This window comes from Mobula birostris, chromosome 3 (assembly GCF_030028105.1).
Source record: "Mobula birostris isolate sMobBir1 chromosome 3, sMobBir1.hap1, whole genome shotgun sequence".
Taxonomy (NCBI): Eukaryota; Metazoa; Chordata; class Chondrichthyes; order Myliobatiformes; family Myliobatidae; genus Mobula; species Mobula birostris.
Window position 1 is genome coordinate 204,075,782 of NC_092372.1, and position 27,238 is coordinate 204,103,019.

At 43.3% G+C, this 27,238-nt stretch overlaps 1 protein-coding gene across 2 annotated transcripts in view; it reads right to left on the reverse strand.

Annotated features, from left to right (window-relative positions):
* wdr37 (WD repeat domain 37) overlaps positions 1–13,035 on the reverse strand; it is a 137,277-nt gene extending 124,242 nt beyond the window's left edge. For both annotated transcript variants that reach the window (XM_072254004.1, XM_072254002.1), the window contains exon 1: positions 12,951–13,035. The gene's annotated coding sequence lies outside the window, so the exon portion shown is untranslated. The remainder of the gene's footprint in view (positions 1–12,950) is intronic.
* Between the last annotated feature and the right edge of the window lie 14,203 nt (positions 13,036–27,238).

A 27,238-nucleotide genomic window follows, 5' to 3' on the forward strand; every position in this document is an offset into this window, starting at 1 on the left:
AAGTAGTGAAGTAACATTCACGGGTTCAATGTCCATTTATGAATCGGATGGCAGAGGGGAAGGAGCTGTTCCTGAATCGCTGAATGTGTGCCGTCAAGCTTCTGTACCTCGCTGTCGAGGGTAACAGTGTGAAGAGAGCTTGTCCTCTCCAGGAGCATCTCCTGGAACTCATTCTACAGTAAGCACCCAACAGCATTGTGGGAACACGTTCACCAAATAAAAGTGGTAGTTTGGGAATGCAGCTCAATAGCAGCACCACCTCTAGGGCAGATGCTCTTACACATGATGACTGGATCCCAAAATATGAACACACAGAGGATTACAGTTAATTGCCACACACTGGGACCAGTTCATTTTGGCCCAATTAAGTGGTTACCCCAATTAGCCAAAATTTCAATGTAATAGTTAAAAAGGTTTAAAAGTACACATCCAAGTACACGCAACTGATCCTAGTTAGAAACTGTTCAGCAACAATCTACTGCCCCAATTAAGTGGCAGAGAGTCTCAAGCTAATGAAAGGAATCCTCAATTCTAGAGTAGATTTTATTCTTTAAGAGTTGTCCCAAATAAGTGGCTGCTCTGATTAACCAATGACCTAATTAACCAGAATGCACTGTATTTGTGTAAAAGAAAAAGCAGAAATTCAGTTCCTTGCACTCACTCTGCCATTTAATAAGATCATAGCTGATCTTTTTACTGCAGAGGCACTATACCAACACCGTGCTTCCTTCATGTCCAAAAATCTATCACTCACACAGCTTCTAAAGCACTCTACAACACTTACTGGCAAACTGGCAGAATAAGGGTAGGCTCAGCAACCACAGGCCATTCAATTTTAGCTCAGTTTTGGGAAACATTTTGGAAAGATTTATCAGGGATATAATTAAGTCATTTGATAGAAAATTGATAAAGGACTGACACACTTGAAGAAGATAATACCTACAATGAATGTATGTACATTAACCTCCACATAATTTGATACAGGGGCACATGACAGGTTTACCAAAGTTAAAACATGGCATAAAACTGAGGATTGCTGTGAACTGCCAAGAAATGAGTGAGAAGGTGGAAAGTGGCTCAAAATATAAACAAACTGGTGGAATACCAGACCAAACAATGTTTAACACAGAGAAGTACGAGTACGATGACATTTGACAGGAAGAATGAGAGGCAAATTAAATGATACTGTTCTAAAACGGGTACAGAAGCAGAGATCCATCTATGCACAAAGCATTGAAACTGCCACGGCAGGTGCAGAAAACAGTTAATAAGGCATTCTGGACTTGGTCAACTGAGGTAACGGGTATTAGAGCAGAGAAGCCATGTTGAACTTTTATAAAACATTATTTGGTCCTCATCTGAAGAGAATTTGTTCAGCTCAGTTGCCATATCATCAGACAGATGTGTAACCATGAGAGGGGGCCCTGAAAAGATTGACAAAGATGCTTCCTAGGATGAGAGACTGCATTTACAAGAGGAGATCAGAAAGACTGTAATTATGAGAAGGATGAAGAGAGGCTTGACGAAAGTATCTCATGAGGTTGTCTGGATCTTGTGGGTAGTGATAGATTGTTCCCTCTGGTGAGCATTTTAAAGGATAGAGATTACAAACAATTAATAGCAACATGAGGAAATACTTTGTTTTATGCAGTGTGTGGCTGGAATCCAAAATCTGCTGTGTGCACAGATAGGAGAAACAGGTTCTTTCTCAGCCTCGAGGGAATTTCTTAAGTATACAGTATTGTACAAAAGTTTTAGGCACCCTAGATCTTGTATACAAATTTTGTTTTAGATGTTTATTTTTTGTTTTCTGCATTAGTGTGTCAGTAGAAAAGAGCAAGTTTTAAATTTACAAACATTCTTTTTCCAAAAAAACTAAATGTTAGAGAATTTTTTGTATTTCATTAAATAAAATAACATATTAAGTAATAGTCCACTTCTCAAATAAAAAACTTGATTACTTTGTAAGTATATAGCCCAGTGCATAATTAAGCAAAGATAACAAGCATGTGCAAATGATCAATGACAAAATGAGTTGAATGAACTAAACTATTAACTGAAACACAAATGGATATAGAAGGAATCAAACTGGCAAAAGGAAAACCAAGCAAAAAGGTAAGGATGTGGCAGTTTAACCTTCAAATCATAAGATATAGGAGCAGAGTTAGGCCATTTGGGCCATGGAGTCTGCTGCAGCATTTCACCATAACTGACCCACTTTCCTCTCAGCCCCAAACTCCTGCCTTCTCACCGTATCCCTTCATGCCCTGACCAATCAAGAATCCATCAACCTCTGCCTTAAGTATACATAAAGACTTGGCCTCCATAGCTGTCTGTGGCAAAAAATTCCAGATTCACTCCTCTCTGGGAAAAGAAATTCCTCCTCATATCCGTTCTAAAAAGATACTCCTCAATTGTGGGCTGTGTCCACGAGTCTTAGACTCTCCTACCATAGGAAACATCCTCTCAACATCAACTCTCTCAAGGCCTTTCACCATTTATCAAAGTTGCTGGAGAACGCAGCAGGCCAGGCAGCATCTCTAGGAAAAGGTGCAGTCGACGTTTCAGGCCAAGACCCTTCGTCAGGACTAAATGAAGGAAGAGTGAGTAAGGGATTTGAAAGTTGGAGGGGGAGGGGGAGATCCAAAATGATAGGAGAAGACAGGAGGGGGAGGGATGGAGCCAAGAGCTGGACAGGTGATTGGCAAAAGGGGATACAAGAGGATCATGGGACAGGAGGTCCGGGAAGAAAGACAAGGGGGGGGGACCCAGAGGATGGGCAAGAGGTATATTCAGAGGGACAGAGGGAGAAAAAGGAGTGTGAGAGAAAGAATGTGTGCATAAAAATAAGTAACAGAAGGGGTACGAGGGGGAGGTGGGGCCTAGAGGAAGTTAGATAAGTCGATGTTCATGCCATCAGGTTGGAGGCTACCCAGACGGAATATAAGGTGTTGTTCCTCCAACCTGAGTGTGGCTTCACCTTTACAGTAGAGGAGGCTGTGGATAGACATGTCAGAATGGGAATGGGATGTGGAATTAAAATGTGTGGCCACTGGGAGATCCTGCTTTCTCTGGCGGACAGAGCGTAGATGTTCAGCAAAGCGGTCTCCCAGTCTACGTCGGGTCTCGCCAATATACAAAAGGCCACATCGGGAGCACCGGACGCAGTATATCACCCCAGTCGACTCACAGGTGAAGTGTTGCCTCACCTGGAAGGACTGTTTGGGGCCCTGAATGGTGGTAAGGGAGGAAGTGTAACGGCATGTGTAGCACTTGTTCCGCTTACACGGATAAGTGCCAGGAGGGAGATCAGTGGGGAGGGATGGGGGGGAGGGATGGGGGGGACGAATGGACAAGGGAGTTGTGTAGGGAGCGATCCCTGCGGAATGCAGAGAGAGGGGGGGAGGGAAAGATGTGCTTAGTGGTGGGATCCCGTTGGAGGTGGCGGAAGTTACGAAGAATAATATGTTGGACCCGGAGGCTGGTGGGGTGGTAGGTGAGGACCAGGGCAACCCTATTCCTAGTGGGGTAGCGGGAGGATGGAGTGAGAGCAGATGTACGTGAAATGGGGGAGATGCGTTTAAGAGCCTCTGTCCCTCTAAATATACCTCTTGCCCCCCCCCCCCGTCTTTCTTCCCGGACCTCCTGTCCCATGATCCTCTCGTATCCCCTTTTGCCAATCACCTGTCCAGCTCTTGGCTCCATCCCTCCCCCTCCTGTCTTCTCCTATCATTTTGGATCTCCCCCTGCCCCTCCAACTTTCAAATCCCTTACTCACTCTTCCTTCAGTTAGTCCTGACGAAGGGTCTCGGCCTGAAACGTCGACTGCACCTCTTCCTAGAGATGCTGCCTGGCCTGCTGCGTTCACCAGCAACTTTGATGTGTGTTGCTTGAATTTCCAGCATCTGCAGAATTTCTGTTGTTTGCCTTTCACCATTCGATAGCATTCAATGAGGTCACCCTCATTCTTCTGAATTATTGTGGATACAGACCCAGAGGCATCAAATGCTCTTCATATGAAAGCCAGTCAATCCTGGAATCATTTTCCTGAACCTCCTTTGAACCCTCTCCAGTTTCAGCACATCCTTTCTAAAAAAAAAGTGGACAAAAACCACTCACAATACTCCAAGTGAGGCCTCACCAGTGCTTTATAAAGTCTCAATGGTACATCCCCACTTTTATATTCTAGTCCTCTTGAAATGAATGCTAACATCGCATTTGCCTTCCTGACCAGATTCAACCTGCAAATTAACCTTTAGGGAATTCAGCGCAAGGACTCCCAAGTCCCTTTGCACCTCAGTTTTTTGTATTTTCTCCCCATTTATAAAAGTAGTCTTTTTTTCCTACCAAAGTGCATGGCCATACATTTCCAACACTGTATTCCATCTGCCAGTTTTTCATCCATTCTCCTAATCTGTCTAAGTCCTTCTGTAGCCTCTCTGCTTCCTCAAAACTACCTGCCCTTCCACCCATCTTCACATCACCTGCAAACTTTGCAAAAAGCCATCAATTCTTCATCCAAATCATCGACATTTAAAGTAAATAGAATCGGTCCCAAGTCAGACCCCTGTGAAACACCACTAGTTATTGGCAGCCAACCAGAAAAGGTTCCTTTTCTTCTCACTCTTTTGCCTCCAGCCAATCAGCCACTGTTTTATCCATGCTAGAATCTTTCCTGTGATACCATGGGCTCATAGCTTGTTAGGCAGGCTCATGTGTGGCACCTTGTCAAAGGCCTTCTGAAAATCCAAGAACACAATCAAAAATTCTCTTTTGTCAATCCTGCTTGTTATTTCTTCAAAGAATTCCAACAGAATTAGATAGACAGACAGATAGATAGATATACCTTATTGATCCCAAGGGAAATTGGGTTTCGTTACAGCCGCACTAAGAATAGAGCATAAATATAGCAATACGAAAACCACAAACAATCAAAACAACAAAATGCAAACTATGCCAGATGGAAAATAAGTCCAGGACCAGTCTACTGGCTCAGGGTGTCTGACCCTCCACGGGAGGAGCTGCAAGTTCGATGGCCACAGGCAGGAACGACCTCCCGTGCCGTCCAGTGTTGTATCTCGATGGAATATGGCTGAAGTCCAACAGTAAAAAGTTCAATATCCGGTCTACAAATACGTTCCTTGATCGTAATATGACCCGGATTGCACCATTTGTTGTTAACTAGAATAGTAAGCACCGAACTCCTTTACACTTACTCAGTGCACTTCCGGTCAGCCCGAACGGTCTAGAAGCCGTCCATGGAAAAGATTTGATCAGGTATGTCCTCATGCAGCCCCGTTCCAGTGAAACACATAACATTGCACTCCCGAAATGTTCTCTGACGCCTGACTAGCGCCGTGAACTCGTCCATTTGTCCATTTTATTACCCACCGAACTCCTCTTCTCCATAAGTCTCTGTTGTCTCGACCCGGTCCTCTTTCCTCGACTTTGTGATCCCCCTCTGCATCCTCTGTGTGTTTTCCTCCAGATTTCAGCAGGGCTGTCCGCCGCTCTGCTCGCTAAACCGGCCGGCATAAGCGCAAGCAGCTGGTCCCTGGAATAAACGATGCAACCATGCTTCTGTCCCGCTAACGAGACGTGTCAGGATGTAACTATTTCCAGCGCTAAAAACCCAAATAAAACTCTCTCTACCAGCATGTTGGAGAGGGTGTAGCTTCGACGTGTTACCATGAAAAAAAAAATACAAAAAATAACATAAGTTAAAAAGAAAGAAGAAAGAAGTAAGAATACTGATCGGAACGGCTGTAACAGGCTGCATACACGACCGGCGCATGCGCACTAAATTCCTTGTGGAAACCATGTTGATTACGACCTATTTTATCATGTGCTTCCAAGTACCATGAACCTCATCCTTAATAATCAACCCATCTGCCTAACCACAATCAAATATTACACCATGGTGAGAGTGAGCAGAACAACAACACATCCTGCATCAGCAATGTCTCTCCCAAGCAGAAGTTTCACAGCATACTGGAGTTTCAAGATGTGCTGTCCAAGCTCTTCCGAAGAAGCACAAAGAAACACGCAAGGTTGAGAACAAAAAATCTCGTGGTCAGCCACAAAAACTGAGCGCAGCAGATGAGAGATATATCAAACCGGCATCCCTTCGAAAGCAGAGCAAATCCAGCACTCCCATCTCCTCTGAATTCACGGAAACTATTGGAACCCAAGTACATCCTTCTAAAGCCGAGAAGTCTTGTCAAAAGTGGTCTTCATGGAAGAGTTGCCACCAAAAAGCCATTTCTACGAAGTGAAAACAAAGCCAGGAGACTCATCTATGCATAAAATCACAAGGACTGGGGTGCTGAACAATGGCAGCAAGTGCTCCAAATTGACAGTCAAAATTTGAAATTTTTAGCTCAAACAGGTGGCAGTTTGTCTGCAGAAAAGCTGGAGAATGCAACACGGATGAATGTCTGTGACCAATAGTGAAGTACGGCAGAGATTCCCTGCAGGTTTGGGCTGCATTTCTGTGAACGGAGTTGGTGATCTGGTCAGAATTAATGCAATCCTCATTGCTGAGAAGTAAAGCAGATTCTCATCCATTACACAATACTACCAGGGAAGTGTCTGATTGGTCCCAACATCATTCTGCAGCAGGACAATGGCCCCAAACACATGGCCAAAGTCAGAAAGGACTACCTTCAGCAAAAAGAAGAGAAAGGAATTCTGCAACAGATGGCATGGCCTCCACAGAGTGCTGCTCTCAACATCATCAATGCTGTCTGGGTTTACCTGGAGAAACAGAAGCAAACAGGACAGAAGAAGTCTGCAGAACTGTAGCAAGTTCTCCAAGGTGCTTGTAACAGCCTACCAGCTGATTTTTAAAAAAATAAAACTGCATGATGGTGTATCTAAGAGAATTGAAGCTGTTTTTAAAGGCAAAGAGTGGACCCACCAAATATTGATTTGATTTTTTTTTACTGTTTACTGCTCTTTATGGTATTCTTTGATAATTAGAAAGTTTTCATTATTTTTGAAAGCATCTTTATTTTACAGAATGTTTTTGCATGTGCCTAAGTCTTCTGCACAGTACTGTATGCAGAGGAGATCTATATAAAGCCACAGAGAAAGGAAAAAGGGAGTAGAACAATTAAATTGCTCCATTAAGAGTGCAGGCTGAAACAAGATGGAAGGAATTCCCCCCCTTTGGTGCTGTTAACTATTCTATGATATTATATTATGTAGAAGATAAATAAAAAAGGTACAAAATTAAAATGATGACTGTGTCAGTCAACTCATTGATAATGAGAGTATTCTGACAAGCTTCATCAGGGAAGCTTAGAACATAATCAGAGTCATTATCACTGACATGTGATGAGAAATTTGTTAACTTAGCAGCAGCAGTTCAATGCAATACATAATCTAGCAGAGAGCAATAATAATAATAAAATAAAACATAATAAATCAATTACATATATTGAATAGATTTTTTAAAATGTACAAAATCAGAAATACTGTATATTAAAAAAGTGAGGTAGTGTCCAAAGCTTCAAAGTCCATTTAGGAATCGGATGGCAGAGGAGAAAAGGCTGTTCCTGAATCGCTGAGTGTGTGCCTTCAGGCTTCTGTATCTCCTACCTGATGGTAACAGTGAGAAAAGGGCATGCCCTGGGTGCTGGAGGTCCTTAATAGTGGACGCTGCCTTTCTGAGACACTGCTCCCTAAAGATGTCCTGGGTACTTTGTAAGCTAGTGCCCAAGATGGAGCTGACTACATTTACAATCTTCTGCAGTTTCTTTCGGTCCTATGATGCAGCCTGTCAGAATGCTCTCCACGGTACAACTATAGAAGTTTTGAGAGTATTTGTTGACATGCCAAATCTCTTCAAACTCCTAATAAAGTAATGCAAGACTAGTCAAAAATAAGACAATTATGTAGTCTACAACTACATTCCTTTGTTATGCTCTCAGGGTTTAAGACTGCAACAAAACTTCAGATTAACATTTACTTGAAATACCAAGTGCACTTGGTCGCAGAATAATGTGATAAAAGAAACTTGAAATGAGGACAAGTAGCAGGGCAGCAAGGCATTGCTGGAATGCACACAAACGATGTGCACATGCAACTGTGCCAACAGAGAATTATAAAATATAACAAGCATTTAAGCCGATAAAACTCTTTGTACAATATGTAGTCACTAAATCCCCAAATTGCTAATAGTCCTTCAGATATAAAACTAAAAGCCAGATTTCTAATATTTCTGTCAATGCAATATGGAGATCATTGATTATTTTAATGACATTCTCAATATATGACAAGAAAAGATAAAAGCCATCACTTCCTGAGCTCACAATTTCAAAATCAAATATTTACAACTTTGAATTCATGGATGTGATGACATTGTTAATCACAAAGGTTAAAAAGAACACAACTGAAAAATGAAAGATTACATGTTGTGCTTGGACCAAAAAGAATGTGACATTCACATGATAATCAACCTTAATTACAGCAGATGGAGCCAAAAAAAATAGGAGTACGGGTAGCCTAGCCTGCCCTGCATTCAATATGATTATGGCCTATCCATGCAGCCCTTAGCTTCTCCCCTGTGCCATTTCTCCATACCCCTTCAATTCACTCCTCAGCCTATCAAATATTTATCGACCTCCAATTCAAATAGTTCTGATAATCCAGTTTCCGCTATATGCTGGTGCCACTCTCTATGGGGAGTAGTTTGATATAACTCAGTTCTAAATGACCGACCCTTTATCTTGCAGTTATGACGCTTTTATCAAGACTTTAGCACTAGTAAGGACATTCCCACATCTACTCCTGGTGTATCTCAGGCTCAGCCTCAGCCATTCCTTCTGCTTTGATGACTAGAATCACACATAATTTGCACAGTGACACCTAACCAGAGCACTTTTACAAACTGGGCTTAAATTTGAGCCTCACCTGATTATGATAACACCATGCTGAAAGATATGCCATCTGGACTCTCCTTTGAAAAAACAGATAACTAGAAACCGTAATTCCTTTCTGCATGCAGTAACTGTTTACTGCATCATCATCCTGAAGCCTAGTTGGGGGGCCCACAAAAATCTGAGAAACTAGGAAAATTTACTTTACAAGATAAATCACAAGGATTTCTTGCACCGTGACTGTTTTGTTAAGATCAGATCCATGCAGTTCCCACATGCAGCTGCCAGCAGATATCGCAGTTGACAAGTCCTTGTTGCTAGAAATCAAAGAAAGCTGCCTCAGACTTAAAGATCTTTCTCCATGGAACCTTGAGCATAACGGCGTAAGAGGCTGCCATAGAGTCAATGAAAACATGGAAGGAGGGGAAGTCATGCCTTCAGCGTGTAGGTCCACACCATCACCCCTCAGCCACTCTCAACACTGATCAACACCTGCGACAAAAGTGGTGCCAGCCATTGTGAGACTGGGGCTCATCACTCTGCAGAGATCACGGCATGCACTGCGATGAATACGAGTATCAGGAACTCAGCAATGATATGTGAAATATGCAAAGCATTGAAAAGTCAATCAGATACAGACAGCTGCAGTTCCAGGACCAACTGAGAAGCCCTCAATTCACATCTCCCTGCCTAAATGCTGCAGAATTCGCTCCTTATTAGACCAGTAGCTGATAAACAAGAATTGCACAACATCATTGCAATCTCTGCCGTCTGTGAATCACCTGGAGAAATTTGCACTGCACTTGGGTGAATTGTGCCCAGAAGTACACAGTCTAAGTTGCCAAGAGAGGAGATTTACACCAGACATGAATTTTAAAAAGTCTTCTATGCCGTGTTTGTGTATTAAAAAGGCATAAATGGAACCAATTTCCAGGCTAATTATTCAGATTCATGTTCCAGAATATCTAACACTGGAGCATTTCACCGCTACATGTACAAAGCAAAACAACCAGTTTGCACACAGGAAACTCTCACAGCCTATACTGTGATAATGATCTCATTTGCTGATGTTATTTGTTGAATCAGTACTGCTTGGAACGTCAAGAAATAACTGCTGTTGTACTTCAAAATAAAGCTGCAAACTGTTTTTCAAATATGTGTGGGCTAATCATACTGCAGATATGATTGACAAATTAAAAGCAATGCTTGATTACAGTCTAAAATAAAATATTTTTCCCATCTACGTTAATCCCATCCATTCGCACTAGGAATGCATCCTATGCTCATCTATTTAAGCATCTAATGTAAACACCAGTTTTAAAAATGTGGTAACTGCACCACCTTTGGCATTGGAGACGTGACAATGTGATACTGTGTAAATATATTAACTCCAAAATCCCCTTTATGTCTTCTTGTTTTGATACCCATAAGATGGGTAACAGGTTCTATCTACTCTATCAATGTCTGTCATCTTCATCCTCATTGAAAGGTGGGAACCCCTGGCCGAAGCTCACTCAGTACAGATTGCTTCAATTCTCTTTGACAGGGTCACAGAGAGACAAACATAGGAATGAGTATACAGCAGTCCAAACCAATCACCCATCCGTGCATCTCAAATTCTACCTGCTCCACTCACGAAAGAACATGCAGATCTTGGATCAATTTCTTTGATCACCTCAGAATCAGAGAATTCCAGTTAAAAGCAAGTCATCTGCACAGGATCAAAAGTGGCAGCAGAGGGTTGTCAGCTCAGCCAGTTCCATCGGGGATGCAAGTCTCAACAGCATGGAGGACATCTTCAAATGTCAGTGCCTCAAGAAGACAACATCCATCATTAAGGATCCTCACCACCCAGGATATGTCTTTTCTCATTACTACCATCAAGGAGCCTAAAGGCCCTATTTTTTTTTAGGAACAGCTAATGTTTTAGAAACAATTTCTTCCCCTCTGCCAACAGATTTGTGAACGGTTCATGAATGCCACCTCACTATTCCTCTTTTGCACTTTTTTTATATACTGTTCTCATTGCCTGATTAAAACAACCAGCATAATCAAAGACCTCACCCACCTCAGACATTCCCTCTTCTTCCTTCTCCAAATGGGGCAGGAGATAGAAAAACCTGACAGACTTGGCCTCACAATCTCATTATGGTCTTGCACTTGATGGTTTACCCGCACTGAACTTTTCCCAGTCACTTTTACACTTTATAGGCATTGTTATTGTTTTACCTTATTCCAGTTCAATGCACTGTGCAGCAATGATTTGACCTGTATGGACAGTACACAAGACAAGCTTTTCACTGTTTCTTGATACACGTGGTAACAATAAACCAATGCCACAAGTCCCGGCAACAACCTTGTGAACTTTCTCTGTACTCCTTCAAGCTTATTTATTCCGTTCCTGAGGAGAGGGGACCAGAACTGCACACACACCCTAAATTTAGCCTCACCAACATTGTATATAACTTCAACACATCTTCCTAACTCCTGTACTCAATACCATAATTTATGAAGGCCAATGTGCTGAAAGCACTCATTATAACCTGAGATAGTTGTGTCTATCCACCTGTGATGCCACTTTCAAGGAAATATAGATCTATATTCACAGGTCCCTTTGCTCTATGGCGTACCTCAGAGTCCGACCATTTATTCTTACCCTGGTTTGTTCTCCCAAAGTGAAACACCTCATATTTGTCTGCACCAAATTCTATCCGCCATTTTTCAACCCATTTTCCCAACTGGTCCAGATCTCACTGCAAGCTTATATAGCCTTTCTTGCTGTCCATCACTGTTTCCCTCTACGCTCTGCACGTGTGCGACCGTGCAGTAACTGAAATGCTCTCATGCACACAGCGCAGCTGGAATTAGACGCAGCTAGAAGCTTACAAAACGCAGAAGATTTCCTTTGTTGTACTGTATTTCATTATACCCTCCAATTAATAAATACTAATGTATGTGATCTTTCCATTTTCATTTTAAATATTCATAGCATGCACATAACACAAAAAAACATTCAAAGTGCCGCACAATTTTCAGGTCCTGTAAAAATTTCTTGCTCAGAGCAATGGTTGGTCTGCGCAATTGTAAAAAAAATTGGAGGAAATGCTGCTTTCAAATATGCCCCCAAACCTAGCAGCATACAGAAATTTGCTGATCCAGTTTACCACACTATCACCTAAATAGTTAACATAGATGCTCAACAGACACATGAAAAGTTGGAAAGATATTCCCTTTTGGAAACACTACCCAGGGTTGGTAAATTCTCGGAAACCCTTGAACTTACTTATTCCTACCACCAACTCCACAGCTCCCAACAGCGTAACTCAAATCCTGTTATAGATGCCCAGACACATCTTGGCTCCGTCAAATATCAACCCTTTAACTAACTGAACGTTGTCTAAATAGGGTCAACATTTTTACAGCCCAAACACAGGCCACTAACTGACTGTCCCACCCGTTACCCGGACTACCTCCAGTGACCAGGTCATCCCACTCCACGCCTGTTGACCCTTATCTATCCCATTACACATCTATTAATCACCCTCGCTAATTGTTAACCCCCAGCCCTACCCCGATAGCCCACCCACACCTTGACCATTACTTGTCCTGCACCACCCCAGTTCACTGTTATTCCGACCCACAACCGACACCTGGACCGTTCCCTCCCTCATCAACCACCCGACCGTCCGTTCGCTGCCTCATCACCGACCCCGCAGACAGCTCCCACCCCCGACAACCACCTCGCCGACCGTTCCCTCCCTCATCAACCACCCGGCCGTCCGTTCGCTGAACCCTTCACCACTCCGCTCACCGTTCCCATCTCTACCACCCACCCCGCCGATCGTTCCCTCCCCCCCCCCGTCACCCACCCCGCCGATCGTTCCCTCCCCCCCCCGTCACCCACCCCGCCGATCGTTCCCTCCCCCCACCGTCTCACCCACCATGACAACCGCTCCCTCCCTCGTCAGCCACCCGGCTGTCCATTCCCTCCCTTTTCACCCACCCCGTTAACCCGCCCCGCCGAACACTGTTCTCCGTCCCACCACTGTTCTTTTCTCCATTTCTCACCTCCCTTCAAAACGACATCCTGCAAACTCATCCGGGCTGCACTGCCGCGAAAGGTGAAAGGTCAGCTTCGAAAAGCTTGGGACCCGGCTGCGCATGTGCCGGGCCGGCGCCAACCGCACTGCACATGCTCTTTCCTTGCCACCCTCTCTCAGTGCAGCTTCTGGCCAGGTTTCCTCTAAGTTTTTGAATAGTGATACCTGCAAACCGGAGATTTGAATGCCGGCTGAAAATAGTCTACCATTAGTAAAGCTGGTATCAATTGCTCTCCTTTTGCTTTGTGTCTGGTAAAAGTTGAGGGAAGTTTCAGAAGTGCTCGAGAAGGTAAAGACCAATGAGTGAAGGTAAAAAAGGGTAACACGCGAAAAGAGGAAGACGAGAAGCGAAGCGGCAAACCGAGGGAACAGAAACGGAACACAGTCATTATTGGAAGACTTCACCTGAGGAGGGGAGTGAGGTGCAAGACAAAAGATCGCAATGCAGACATAGTTGACTGCAAATGCTGGAGTCTGAAGCCAACAAACGATCTGTCAGAGGAATTCAGCAGTTTGAACGGCATCTGCGGAGGGAAGGAAATTCCGGAGCAGAGTCTCGATCCCCACACATGCTGCTGGACCTGCTGAGATCCTCTCCGTGATTGTTTGTTAATGGAGATAGGTTAAACAGATAAGGATTATAAGACCATAGATACTGGAGCAGAATTGGGCTATTTGGCCCATCGAGTCTGTTCCGCTATTTCATCATGGGTGATCCAACTTTCTTCTCAGCCCCAATCTCCTGCCTTCTCCCCATATCTCTTCATGACCTGACCAATCAAGAATATCGACCTTTACCTTAAATATACATACAGCTGCCTGTGGCAAAGAATTGCATAGATTCACCACCCTCTGGCTAAAGAAATTACACCTCATCTCCGTTCTAAAAGGATGTATCTCTATTCTGAGTCTATGTCCTCTGGTCTTAGACTCTCCCACGAAAGTAAACATCCAATCTATCAAGGCCTTTCACCATTCGATATGTTTCAATGAGGCCACCTCTCATTCTTCTGAATTCTAGTGAATACAGACTCAAAGCCATCAGACACTCTTCATATGACAAGCCATTCAAACCTGGAATCATTTCTGTGGACCACCTTTGAACCCTCTCCAGTTTCAGAATGTCCTTTCTAAGATTAAGGGCCCAAAATTGGTCACAATACTCCGAAGTGAGGCATCACCAGTGTTTCATAAAGTCTCAACATTACATCCTTGCTTTTATATACTAGTACTCTTGAAATGAATGCTAAAATTGCATCTGCCTTCCTCACCACGGATTCAACCTGCAAATTAACCTTTAATGAAGCCTGCACAAGGACTTCCAAGTCCCTTTGCACCTCAGTATTTTGTATTTTTTCTCCATTTAGAAAATAGTCAAGCCTTTCATTTCTTCTAGCAAAGTGCATGACCATACATTTCCTGACACTGCACTCCATCTGCCATTTTTTACCCAGTCTCCTCATCTCTCTAAGTCCTTCTGCAGCCTCTCTATCTCCTCAAAACTACCTGTCCCTCCATCTATCTTCATATCATCTGCAAACTTTACAAACAAAGCTGTCAATACTGTCATCCAAATGATTAACATATAACGTAAAAGGAATCTGTCCGAACACAGACCCCCATGGAAATTCACTGGTCACTGGCAGCCAACCAGAAAAGGCTCCCTTTATTCTCACTCTTTGCCTCCTGCCACTGCTTTATCCAAGCAAGAATCTTTACTATAATAACAATGGGATTGAAACTTGTTCAATGGTCTCATGTGTGGCACTTTGTCAAAGGCCTACTGAAAATCCAAATATACAACATCATTAGATTCTCCTTTGTCTATCCTGCTTGTTACTTCTTCAAAAAATTGCAACAGATTTGTCAGGCAAGATTTTCCCTTGAGGAAACCATGCTGACTACAGCCTATTTTATCACGTGCCTCCAAGCACACCGAAGCCACATCCTTATAATTGACTCCAACATCTTCCCAACCACTGAGGTCAGACTAACAGACCAATAGTTTCCTTTCTTCTGCCTCTCTCCCTTCTTGAAGAGTGGAGTGACATTTGCCATTTTCCAGCCTTCCCGAACCATTCCAGAATCCAGTGATTCTTGAAAGATGCCACCACAATCCCTTCAGCCATCTCTTTGGGGTGGACACCATCTGGTCCAGGTGATTTACGCCCCTTCAGACTTTTAAATTTCCCAAAAACTATCTCTCTAATTTTGGTATCTTCACACACTTCCTAGACCCCTAACACCTGGAACTTCCACCATACTGCTGGTGCCTTTCACAGTGAAGACTGATGCAAAATACTTATTCAGTTCATCCGCCATTTTGTCATCCCCCACTACTACCTCTCTAGCATTGTTTTCCAGCAGTCCAATATCCACATTTTTAGGTGTCTTCTGTTGGACTTTAAAAGCTTCCCAATTCCTGACTTCCCATTAATTTTTGCTCTATTATATGCCCTCACTTTGGCTTTGACTTGTGTTGTGTCATGTTTCCTTTAGAATTCTTCTCCCTCTTTGGGATTTATATATCCTGTGTCTTCCAAGTTGCCTTCAGAAATTCCAGACATTGCTGATCTGACACCATCCCTGCCAATGTTCTTTTCCAGTCGTTTCTGGCCAACTCTTCTCTCATGCATCTGTAATTCCGTTTACTCCACTATAATACTGATACATCTGACATCAGCTTCTCTTTCTCAAATTTCAGGGTGAAGATGATGAAATCAGATTCTGATCACTTGCCCGCAAGTGTTCTTTTACCTTAAGCTCTCCAATCAATTCTGGTTCATTGCACAACACCCAGTCCAGAATAGCAGATCCCTTAGTGGTTCAACCATGAGCTGCTCTAAAAAGCAAACTTATAGGCACCCTAGAAATCCCCCTCCTGTAATCCAGCATCAACCCAATTTTCCCAATCTACCTGCAAGTTGAATTTACCCCCCCCCCCCATGACTATTGTAATATTGCCCTTTGGCATGCATTTTCTGTCTCCCATTGTAACTTGTAGGCAACACCCTAGGGGTCTGTATACAACACCCTTCAGGGTCTTTTCACCCTTGCAGTTCCTTGGCTCTACTCACAATGATTCAACACCTTCCGACCCTGTGTCACCTCTTTCTAGTGATTTGATTTCATTTTTTACCAACAGGACAACACCGCCTCTTCTGCCTTTCTGCTCATCCTTTCGATACAATTTGTATCCTTGGACGTTGAACTCCCAGCTATAATCTTTTTTCAACCATGATTCAGTGATGCCCACAAAATCGTAGGTGCCAATCTGCAACCGTGCTGCAAGTCCATCTACCTTATTCCATATACTGCACACATTCAAGTATAACGCCTTCAGCCCTGTATTTACCCTTTTCGATTTTGACGCACCATGCTCAACCTTTTGATTCTGAACATAGTCTGAGGTCTTACCAATATGTGCCTCCACAACCTCTCCACTAACTGTTCTGGAACTCTGGTCCACCACAAAACCCCTATAACCTCACAAAGTAAGGAGGCATGGGATCCAAGGGGACATTGCTTTGTGGATTCAGAACTGGCTTGCCCACAGAAAGCAAAGAGCTGTTGTAGATGGGTCATATTCTGCATGGAGGTCGGTGACCGGTGCAGTGCCTCAGGGATCTGTTCTGGGGCCCCTCCTCTTAGTGACTTTTATAAATGACCTGGATGAGGAAGTGGAGGGATGGGTTAGTAAGTTTGCTGATGACACAAAGGTTGGAGGTGTTGTGGATAGTGTGGAAGGCTGTCAAAGGTTACAGCAGGACATTGATAGGATGCAAAACTGGGCTGAGAAGTGGCGGATGGAGTTCAACACAGATAAGTGTGAGGTGGTTCATTTTGGTAGGTCAAATATGATAACAGAATATAGTATTAATGGTAAGACTCTTGACAGTGTGGAAAATCGGAGGGATCTTGGGGTCCAAGTCCATAGAACACTCAAAGCAGCTGCACAGGTTGACTCTGTGGTTAAGAAAGCATACGGTGCATTGGCCTTCATCAATTGTGGGATTGAGTTTAGGAGCCGAGAGGTAATGTTGCAGCTTAATAGGACCCTGGTCAGACCCCACTTGGAGTACTTGTGCTCAGTTCTGGTCGCCTTACTATAGGAAGGATGTGGAAACCATAGAAAGGGTGCAGAGGAGATTTACAAGGATGTTGACTGGATTGGGGAGCATGCCTTATGAGAATAGATTGAATGAACTCGGCCTTTTTCTCTTGGACCGATGGAGGATGAGAGGTGACCTGATAGAGGTGTAGAAGATGATGAGAGGCATTGATCATGTGGATAGTCAGAGGTTTTTTTCCCAGGGCCAAAATGGCTAGCACAAGAGGGCACAGTCTTAAGGTGCTTGGAAGTAGGTAGAGAGGAGATGTCAGGAGTAAGTTTTTTTACACAGAGAGTTGTGAGTGCGTGGAATGGACTGCTGGCGACGGTGGTGGAGGTGGATATGATAGGGTCTTTTAAGAGACCCTTGGACAGGTACATGGAGCTCAGAAAAATAGAGAGCTATGGGTAACCTTTGGTAATTTCTAAGGTAAGGACATGTTCGGCACAGCTTTGTGGGCCGAAGGGCCTGTATTGTTCTGTAGGTTTTCTATGTTTCTAAACCCCACCGTGCAGAATTAACAAACGTTCCCGCTAGGATATTAGTCTCCTTCCATTTCAGGTGCAAACTGTCCCTTCTGTACACATCCCACCTTCCCTCGAAGAGAGCCCAATGATCCAAAAATCTTATGCCCTTCTTCATACACCAACTCCTTAGCCATGTATTAAACTGTTTTCCCTTCTTACTAGCACGTGGCACATTTAGCAATTCTGAGATCACGACCCTAGCATGAGAGAGGAGTTGGCCAGAATTGATCGGTTCCTGCCCTCTAAAGGCTGATTTATACTTGTACGTCAACTCGACGCCGTAACCTACGCAAGTGGCCTACGTGAGTTGTGAGCATTTATACTTGCGCGTTGGTGTGTCTGCGTCGCTCTGCAATTCGGGCACGTCGTGCACACGCACACACCTGCCCATGCAAGGCTTCATGGTCATGGTAGTCTTTCTCGGGGTAAACAAGTTTAAGCGAGCGTCTTTTTTCGTAAAAGCGAAATGTGTCCTCGATAATTTCAGAGGTCTGTAAAGCTTTATGGAAAGCATTGCAGCCAGAGTTCCTTACCTGCCCTTCAGTCGGCCAATGGGAAGCTATTGCAGCGTAAGAGGAAATGCGGTGCTACCAAGCGGACCAATCACAGTCGTTTGGTCTGCGTTGCCGCAACGCGTAGTTACATTTTGGGACAGGGGCGCGTCAGGCTACGGCGTAGGGATCCATGTAGGCTCCATGGCGACACCATAGGTACGGCGTCGAGTTGACGCACAAGTATAAATCAGCCTTAACTTAGCACCTAACTGCCTGAACTCTCCATGCAGAACCTCATCACTTGTCCTACTCATGTCATTGCTACCCACATCCCTCATGGACCACAACTTCTGGCTGTTCACCTTCTCACTTAAGAATGCTGAGGACTTGATCTGAGATATCCCGGATCCTGGCACCCTGGAGGCAACATACCATCAGGGAATCTCATTCTCGCCCACAGACACTCCTGTCCATTTCCCTAGCCAACAAATTCCCTATCACCACGGTGTGACTCTTGTTCCCTCTTCCCATCTGAGTTAGAGGCGGACTGAGTGCCAGAGACCCGATCACTGTAACTTTCCTCTGCTGGTTTATCACCACCCCCCCCAACCCCTGACAGTATCCAAAGAGATATACAGTGCCTATAAAAAGTGTTCACTCCCCTTGGAAGTTTTCATGTTTAATTGTTTTATAACATTGAATCATAGTGGATTTAATTTGGCTTTTTTTGACACTGATCAACAGAAAAAATCTCTTTCATGTCAAAGTAAAACAGATCTCTACAAAGTGATCTAAATTAATTACAAATATAAAACACAAAATAATTGATTGCATAAGTATTCACCCCTGCAAGTCAGTATTTAGTAGATGCACCTTTGGCAGCCTTGAGTCTATGTGGATGGGTCTCTATCAGCTTTGCATATCTAGATACTGCAGTTTTTCCCTATTCTTCTTTACAAAACTGCTCAAGCTCTGTCAGATTGCATGGGGATCATGTGTGAATTCAAGTTCAGCCACAAATCCTGAACTGAATTGAGGTCTGACTTGGCCACTCCAGGACATTATCATTGTTATTTTTAAACCATTCAGGTGTAGCTTTGGCTTTATGCTTAAGGTTATTGTCTTGCTGGAAAACAAATCTTCTCCCAGGTCACATTTCTCTTACAGACTGCATCAGGTTTTCCTCCAGGATTTCCCTGCATTTTGCTGTATTCATTTTACCCTCTACCTTCACAATCCTTCCAGGCCTGCTGTAGTCAGCACCGTGCTTCATGGTAGAGATGGTGTGTTTTTGATGATGTGCAGTGTTTGGCTTATACCAAACATAGCACTTAGTCTGATAGCCAAAAAGCTCAATTTTGATTTCATCAGACCATAGAACCTTCTTCCAGCTGACTTCAGAGTTTCCCACATGCCTCTGGTAAACTCTAGCTGAGATTTCATGTGATTTTTTTTCCTCTTTGCCACTCTCCCATAAAGCTGCAATTGGTGAAGCACCCATGCAACAGTTGCTGTATGCACAGGCTCTCTCATCTCAGTCACTGAAGTTTGTAACTCCTCCAGAGTTGTCATAGGTCTCTTGGTTGGCTACCTCACTAGTCCCCTTCTTGCACAGTCACTCAGTTTTTGAGGACACGCTGTTTTAGGCAGGTTTACAGCTGTACCATATTCTTTCTATTTCTTGATTATTTACTTAAGGGATATACAGGGACTCAGAAATTTTCTTGTATTAATCTCCTGACTTGTGCTTTTCAATAACCTTTTTTCAGGGTTGCTTGATGTGTTTTGGCTTCGTGGTGTAGTTTTTGCCAGGATACTGACTCACCAGCAGTTGGACCTTCCAGATACGGGTGTATTTTTACTACAAACAATTGATACACCTTGTCTGCACACAGGCCTCCAAAGACATCTCCATTTAACTAATTATGTGACTTCTGAAACCAATTGTCTGCACCAGTGATGAATCTGTGTGTCATATTAAGTGGGGTGAATACTTAATGCAATCAATTATTTTGTGTTTTATATTTGTAATTAATTTAGATCACTTTGTAGAGATCTGTTTTCATTTTGGCACAAAAGAGTCTTTTTCTGTTGATCAGTGTCAAAAAATCCCAAATTAAATCCACTGTGATTCAATATTGTGAACCAATAAAACATGGAAACTTCCAAGAGGGATGAATACTTTTTATAAGCACTGTACCTGTTATTGAGGGGGATGGCCACAGGGTACTCTGCACTGGCTGCTTAACCCCTTTCCCCTTCCTGACTCTCACCCAGCTTCCTGTCTCCTGCACCTTGCGCGTAACTACCTGTCTATACGGCTTTACCTACCACCCCTTCAGCCTCCCGAATGATCTGGAGTTCATCCATTCCCAGCTCCAACTGCTTAACACAGAGGATGCTGTCCAAGTTGCATGCCATCTTGAACAATGTCTCCCATCCACTACATAATGTACTGGTTGGGCACAGGAGTACATTCAGCCAGAGACTCATCCCACCGAGATGCAACATAGAGCGTCATAGGAAGTCATTCCTGCCTGTGGCCATCAAACTTTACAACTCCTCCCTTGGAGGGTCAGACACCCTGAGCCAATAGGCTGGTCCTGGATTTATTTCCTGGCATAATTTACATATTACTATTTAATTATTTATGGTTTTATTACTATTTAATTATTTATGGTGCAACTATAACAAAAACCAATTTCCCCCGGGATCAATAAAGTATGACTACGACTATGACTATTAACGCAGTTTGCAGCTGGATGCACTTCTTACATTTATAGTGGTCAGAGATACTGTAGGTCTCCCTGCCTTCCCACATTTTGCAAGAGGAGCATTGCACTCTCCTGCCTGTCATCTCTACCTAGCTGAGCAGAGAGGGGAAAAAAACTTGAGCTTTGCTTTCTCTGAGTGAAGCCTCGAAGAGCTAAAGATTTAAGATCACCACTCTGACGATGGCCGCTGTGCTTGCCTCTGTCTTCCTTTAATTTGCTCTTACTAATTAATCCCAAACACCGACTGGCCACTCATCAAGACTCTATTACGCGGCCACTAACCTGTCCTGCCTTTTATTCTCGTGCAGTGGCCCTGACTGAGGGCCATGACGTGCCACGCCACACCACACCACACGTCCTTCCCCTGCTTATCTGCTTGAGTCTTTTAGCATCTCTTTTTTTTTGTTTCAGATTCCAGAATCTGTAATTTTCTTTGGTTTCTATTACAGAGGAGAAACCAGTAAAAACATTGTAGTCAAGGTGGTACATGAAGATACTAGCTTGGAGAGAGCATTGGTTACTTGGCTGGAGGCAGAGTGGGAATAATGGGAGCCTTTTCTGGTTGGCTGCTGGTGACTAGTGGTTTTCCACAGAGGTCTGAATTTTTTTTACATAGAACATAGAATAGTACAGCACAGTACAGGCCCTTCGGCCCACAATGTTGTGCCGACCCTCAAACCCTGCCTCCCATATAAGCCCCCAGCTTAAATTCCTCCATATACCTGTCTAGTAGTTTCTTAAACTTCACGAGTGTATCTGCCTCCACCACTGACTCAGGCAGTGTATTCCACGCACCAACCACTCTCTGAGTAAAAAACCTTCCTCTAATATCCCCCTTGAACTTCCCACCCCTTACCTTAAAGCCATATCCCCTTGTACTGAGCAGTGGTGCCCCAGGGAAGAGGCGCTGGCTATCCACTCTATCTATTCCTCTTATTATCTTGTACATCTCTATCATGTCTCCTCTCATCCTCCTTCTCTCCAAAGAGTAAAGCCCTAGCTCCCTTAATCTCTGATCATAATTTATACTCTCTAAACCAGGCAGCATCCTGGTAAATCTCCTCTGTACCCTTTCCAATGCTTCCACATCCTTCCTATAGTGAGGCGACCAGAACTGGACACAGTACTCCAAGTGCGGCCTAACCAAAGTTTTATAGAGCTGCATCATTACATCGCGACTCTTAAACTCTATCCCTCAACTTATGAAAGCTAACACCCCATAAGCTTTCTTAACTCCCCTATCCACCTGTGAGACAACTTTCAGGGATCTGTGGACATGTACCTCGAGATCCCTCTGCTCCTGCCATTTACTTTGTACTCTGCCTTGGAGTTTGTCCTTCCAAAGTGTACCACCTCACACTTCTCCGGGTTGAACTCCATCTGCCACTTCTCAGCCCACTTCTGCATCCTATCAATGTCTCTCTGCAATCTTTGAACAATCCTCTACACTATCTACAACACCACCAACCTTTGTGTCGTCTGCAAACTTGCCAACCCTCTCTTCTGCCCCCACATCCAGGTCGTTAATAAAAATCACAAGAAGTAGAGGTCCCAGAACAGATCCTTGTGGGACACCACCAGTCACAATCCTCCAATCTGAATGTACTCCCTCCACCACGACCCTCTGCCTTCTGCAGGCAAGCCAATTCTGAATCCACCTGGCCAAACTTCCCTGGATCCCATGCCTTCTGACTTTCTGAATAGGCCTACCGTGTGGAACCTTGTCAAATGCCTTACTAAAATCCATATAGACCACATCCACTGCACTACCCTCATCTATATGCCTGGTCACCTCTTCAAAGAACTCTATCAGGCTTGTTAGACACGATCTGCCCTTCACAAAGCCATGCTGACTGTCCCTGATCAGACCATGATTCTCTAAATGCCCATAGATCCTATCTCTAAGAATCTTTTCCAACAGCTTTCCCACCACAGACGTAAGGCTCACTGGTTTATAATTACCCGGACTATCCCTACTACCTTTTTTGAACATGGGGACAACATTCGCCTCCCTCCAGTCCTCCGGTACCATTCCCGTGGACAACAAGGACATAAAGATCCTAGCCAGAGGCTCAGCAATCTCTTCCCTCACCTCGTGGAGCAGCCTGGGGAATATTCAGGAATTTACGTTCTATATCAGTGATTTGGATAACAGAATTGACGGCTTTGTGGGCGATGCTAAGTTTGGTGAAGGGGCAGGTAGTTCTGAAGAAGCAGAGAGGTTACAAAAAGACTTCGACAGATTAGGAGAACGGGCAAAGAACTAGCAGGTGGAATACAGTGTTCAGAAGTGTATGTTCATGCAATTTAGTACAAGAAATAAAAGCATAGACTATTTTCTAAATGGAGAGACAATTCAAAAATCTGAGGTGCATAGGGACTTGGGAGTCCTCGCGCAGGATTTCTTAAAGGTTAATTTGCAGATTGAGTTAGTGGTAAGGAAGGCAAATGCACTGTTAATATTTATTTCAAGAGGACTAGAATAGATAGATAGTTTATTGATCCTAAAGGAAATTATAGTGCTGCAGTAGCATTACAAGTGTACGGATATAAATATTAGAAGAGTAGTAGAAAGAATTAAGAAAAAATAAATTACCACAAACAGTCTAACAGGACGGGTCATCACTTCCCCAGCTATAGGTTGACTCATTATAGAGCCTAATGGCCGAGGGAAAGAATGACCTCATATAGCGCTCTTTGGAGCAGTGCAGTTGTCTTAGTCTATTACTAAAAATGTTCCTCTGTTCAACCAATGGTGAGAAACATTGTCCAGAATTGCCAGGATTTTCCATAGAGTCCTTTGTCCCACCACAGCCTCCAATGTGTCCGGTCTGACTCCTATAACAGAGGCAGCCTTTCTAATCAATTTATTGAGACTATTGGCATCACCCGTGTTGATGGCATTGCTCCAGCACACCACTGTATAGAAGATTGTACTGGCAACAACAGACTGGTAGAACATGTGAAGGAGAGGTTTGCATACTCCAAAGGAACTCAGTCTCCTCAGGAAGTAGAGGTGACTCTGGCCCTTCTTATACACAGCCTCTGTGTTGGTGCTCCACTCAAGTCCATCATCCAGGTGCAGCCCTAGGAACTTCTAAGTCCCCATCATCAATAGTAACAGTGAGCAGTGCAGACTTAAAGTCCATCACCATCTCCTTACTGATGTCTTACTTGTCTTACTGATGTTGAGCTGCAGATGATTCAGCTTGCACCATTTGACAAAGTCCTCCACCAGGGCCCTGTATTCATCCACCCATCTCCGCTTATACAGTGGCATGCAAAGGTTTGGGCACCCCTAGTCAAAATTTCTGTTACTGTGAATAGCTAAACGAGTAAAAGATGAACTGATTTCCAAAAGGCATAAAGTTAAAGATTACACATTTCTTTAATATTTTAAGCAAGATTGCTTTTTTATTTCCATCTTTTACAGTTTCAAAATAACAAAAAAGGAAAAGGGCCCAAAGCAAAAGTTTGGGCACCCTGCATAGCAGTACTTAGTGACACCCCCTTTGGCAAGTATCACAGCTTGTAAACACTTTTTGTAGCCAGCTAAGAGTCTTTCAGTTCTTGTTTGGGGGATTTTCGCCCATTCTTCCTTGCAAAAGGCTTCTAGTTCTATGAGATTCTTGGGCCGTCTTGCATGCACTGCTCTTTTGAGGTCTATCCACAGATTTTCAATGATGTTTAGGTCAGGAGACTGTGAGGACCATGGCAAAACCTTCAGCTTGTGCCTCTTGAGGTAGTCCATTGTGGATTTTGAGGTGTGTTTAGGATCATTATCCTGTTGTAGAAGCCGTCCTCTTTTCAGCTTCGGCTTTTTTACAAACGGTGTGATGTTTGCTTCCAGAATCTGCTGGCATTTAATTGAATTCATTCTTCACTTTACCAGTAAATGTTCCCTGTGCCACTGGCTGCAACACAAGCCCAAAGCATGATCGATCCACCCCCATGCTTAACAGTTGGAGAGGGGTTCTTTTCATGAAATTCTGCACTCTTCTTTCTCCAAACATACCTTTGTTCATTTTGGCCAAAAAGTTCTATTTTAACTTCACCAGTCCACAGGACTTGTTTCCAAAATGCATCAGGTTTGTTTAGATGTTCCTTTGAACCTTTTGAATAGAACTTTTTGAGTGGAAAAGTGGAAGAATTTGCTCATCCCATTCCTCTCTAGCTGGTGTGTGGCATGTGGCCAAGTGGAAAAGTGGAAGAATTTGCTAATCCCATTCCTCCCTAGCTAGTCTGTGGTGTGTGGCCAAGTGGTTAGGGCATTGGGCTCACGATCTGAAGGTCGTGGGTTCGAGTCTTGGCCAAGGCAGCGTGTTGTGTCTTTGAGCACATAACTACACACTGCTCCAGTCCACCCAGCTGAAAATGGGTAAAAGCAAATGCTGGGGTTAACCTTGCAATAGACTGGCGTCCTATCCGGGGTGGGGGGGTGGGGGGAGTCTCGTACTCTCAGTTGCTTCACGCCACAGAAACCGGCATAAGCAGCGGCCTGATGGGCCACAAGGCTCGGGACAGACTTTAACTAAAATTCCTCTCTAGCAAATAATTCTCTCTTAACTGCCTGTCCATTAGGTATTTTAATGGATTTGTGAGTTCTAGATCACGACTACACCCTGAGCAAACAATTTGCTCACATCTTCCTTGTCTGTACTGGCCAAAATTTTATATTACTGCTCTTTGGTCTCTGAATTATCTACCAATTTAATTAAAATTGATACTGTAATAAAACCCCGTAATATTGCATACTTCTATCAAACCTCTTTTTTTCTGTGCTGTTTTCCAAGCTTGTTCATTCTAATCTTGCAGTTGAAATACTTCATTACTGGGATCTTTCCAATAAATCTTTTTTAGCACCTCTTAAAGACCTTCCCATCTTTCTGACAACTTACTTTCTTAGATCCAAAGTGGATGGTTTAGCTCCCCATCCCCACAATAAATAAACTTTGATAGGTTTTATATGGAATTTTATCATGGCTAATGATAGCACCCTACAAGAGGTCCATAACCTTGTCATAAGGTTTGGAGTCTTGCGTGCCTCAATGACCCAAAGCTACGTTGGCTGGAATCAGGGTCTTGTGCTTTGCTCTTGGTAGGATCACCCATGCCAAACAGGTCGAAGAGTAGAGGCCAGACTGAGAGTGGTCCACTGGGCCTCCAGGTTTGGCAGTTCAGCTCAGCGCTAATACCTCTGACTGATCAAAAAACAATTGTTACGGAAACAGCAATGAAGAATCCTTCCGTACAGACAGAGATGGAGAACCTTCATTGCTGCCCTAAGGGCAGTAAGTAAGTAAAGAAAGCACTCCCTTATTCACTCCCTTATGATAGATCATCTAAAAAAAAGCAAATAGATCAGGCAGACATGCCTTTCAGTTTCTCTAATCAGATTACGTTTGGTCAATTCTTAAAACACTCTATTCCTAGAATCTATAACAATTTGGAAAAAAAAATGAATATTAGTAAATTCACTAATAAATATTTTGTGTAAGTATAAAATTCCTTGTAATGTATAATTTTTTGAGTGGTTAATGTAATCCAATCATATCCTAACATCCTAAATAAAAGACCGCAAATCCATTACAGAAACATTATAGTCAATACAGGTTTATAAACTTTGGCACAGATATACAAACAGTGGAGGAACATAACAGTCTGGTTCTTTGTGTGCATAAAAGTGGGATAGTGCCAAGACATGTTGAGGTGTGATTAGAAAAGCATATGGCATTTTAGGATTTTTAAACAGAGGCAGAGAGTACAAAAAAAAGATGACATTACAACTGGAGGATCCATTTCTCACCACAGGTGAAAGCGTGAAGGTACTAGTGATAATAACAGCATGATTTCAAGGTATGATGCCAGGGATGAATAATTGTGCACAAAAGATTTAACTGAAGGGCCAAAGTTATTCTTAGAGCAAAGAAGTTAGAGACTCGTTAAAGGTGCACAGAATTATGATGAGTTTAGAGCAAATAAAAGCAAAAACCTATTATGCAATGTTGTTATGTTCTGGAAGGAAATGACACCTGGGGGGTTGCGGGAATCATTTGCAAGTTTACAGAGAAGGGGTAGGAAATAGAATTAACTGGATTACTAAGAGCCAGTGCAGACTCAATGAGCCATATATGCACACACTGTATTGCAGAATATTCAAGAAGCATTCTATGATTCTTTCCGTTATTATGAAAACATTTCCTCATTTTCTTGTAATTGCGTCCATGATAAGGCCATTAAACAAACCAATTACTACTAACTATTAACTTTAGTGTACAATTGTAAGCCCAACAGAATGAAAAGTGGGAAATGAAAACTTTCTTGCCAAAAATGTAGAATGAATCTATTC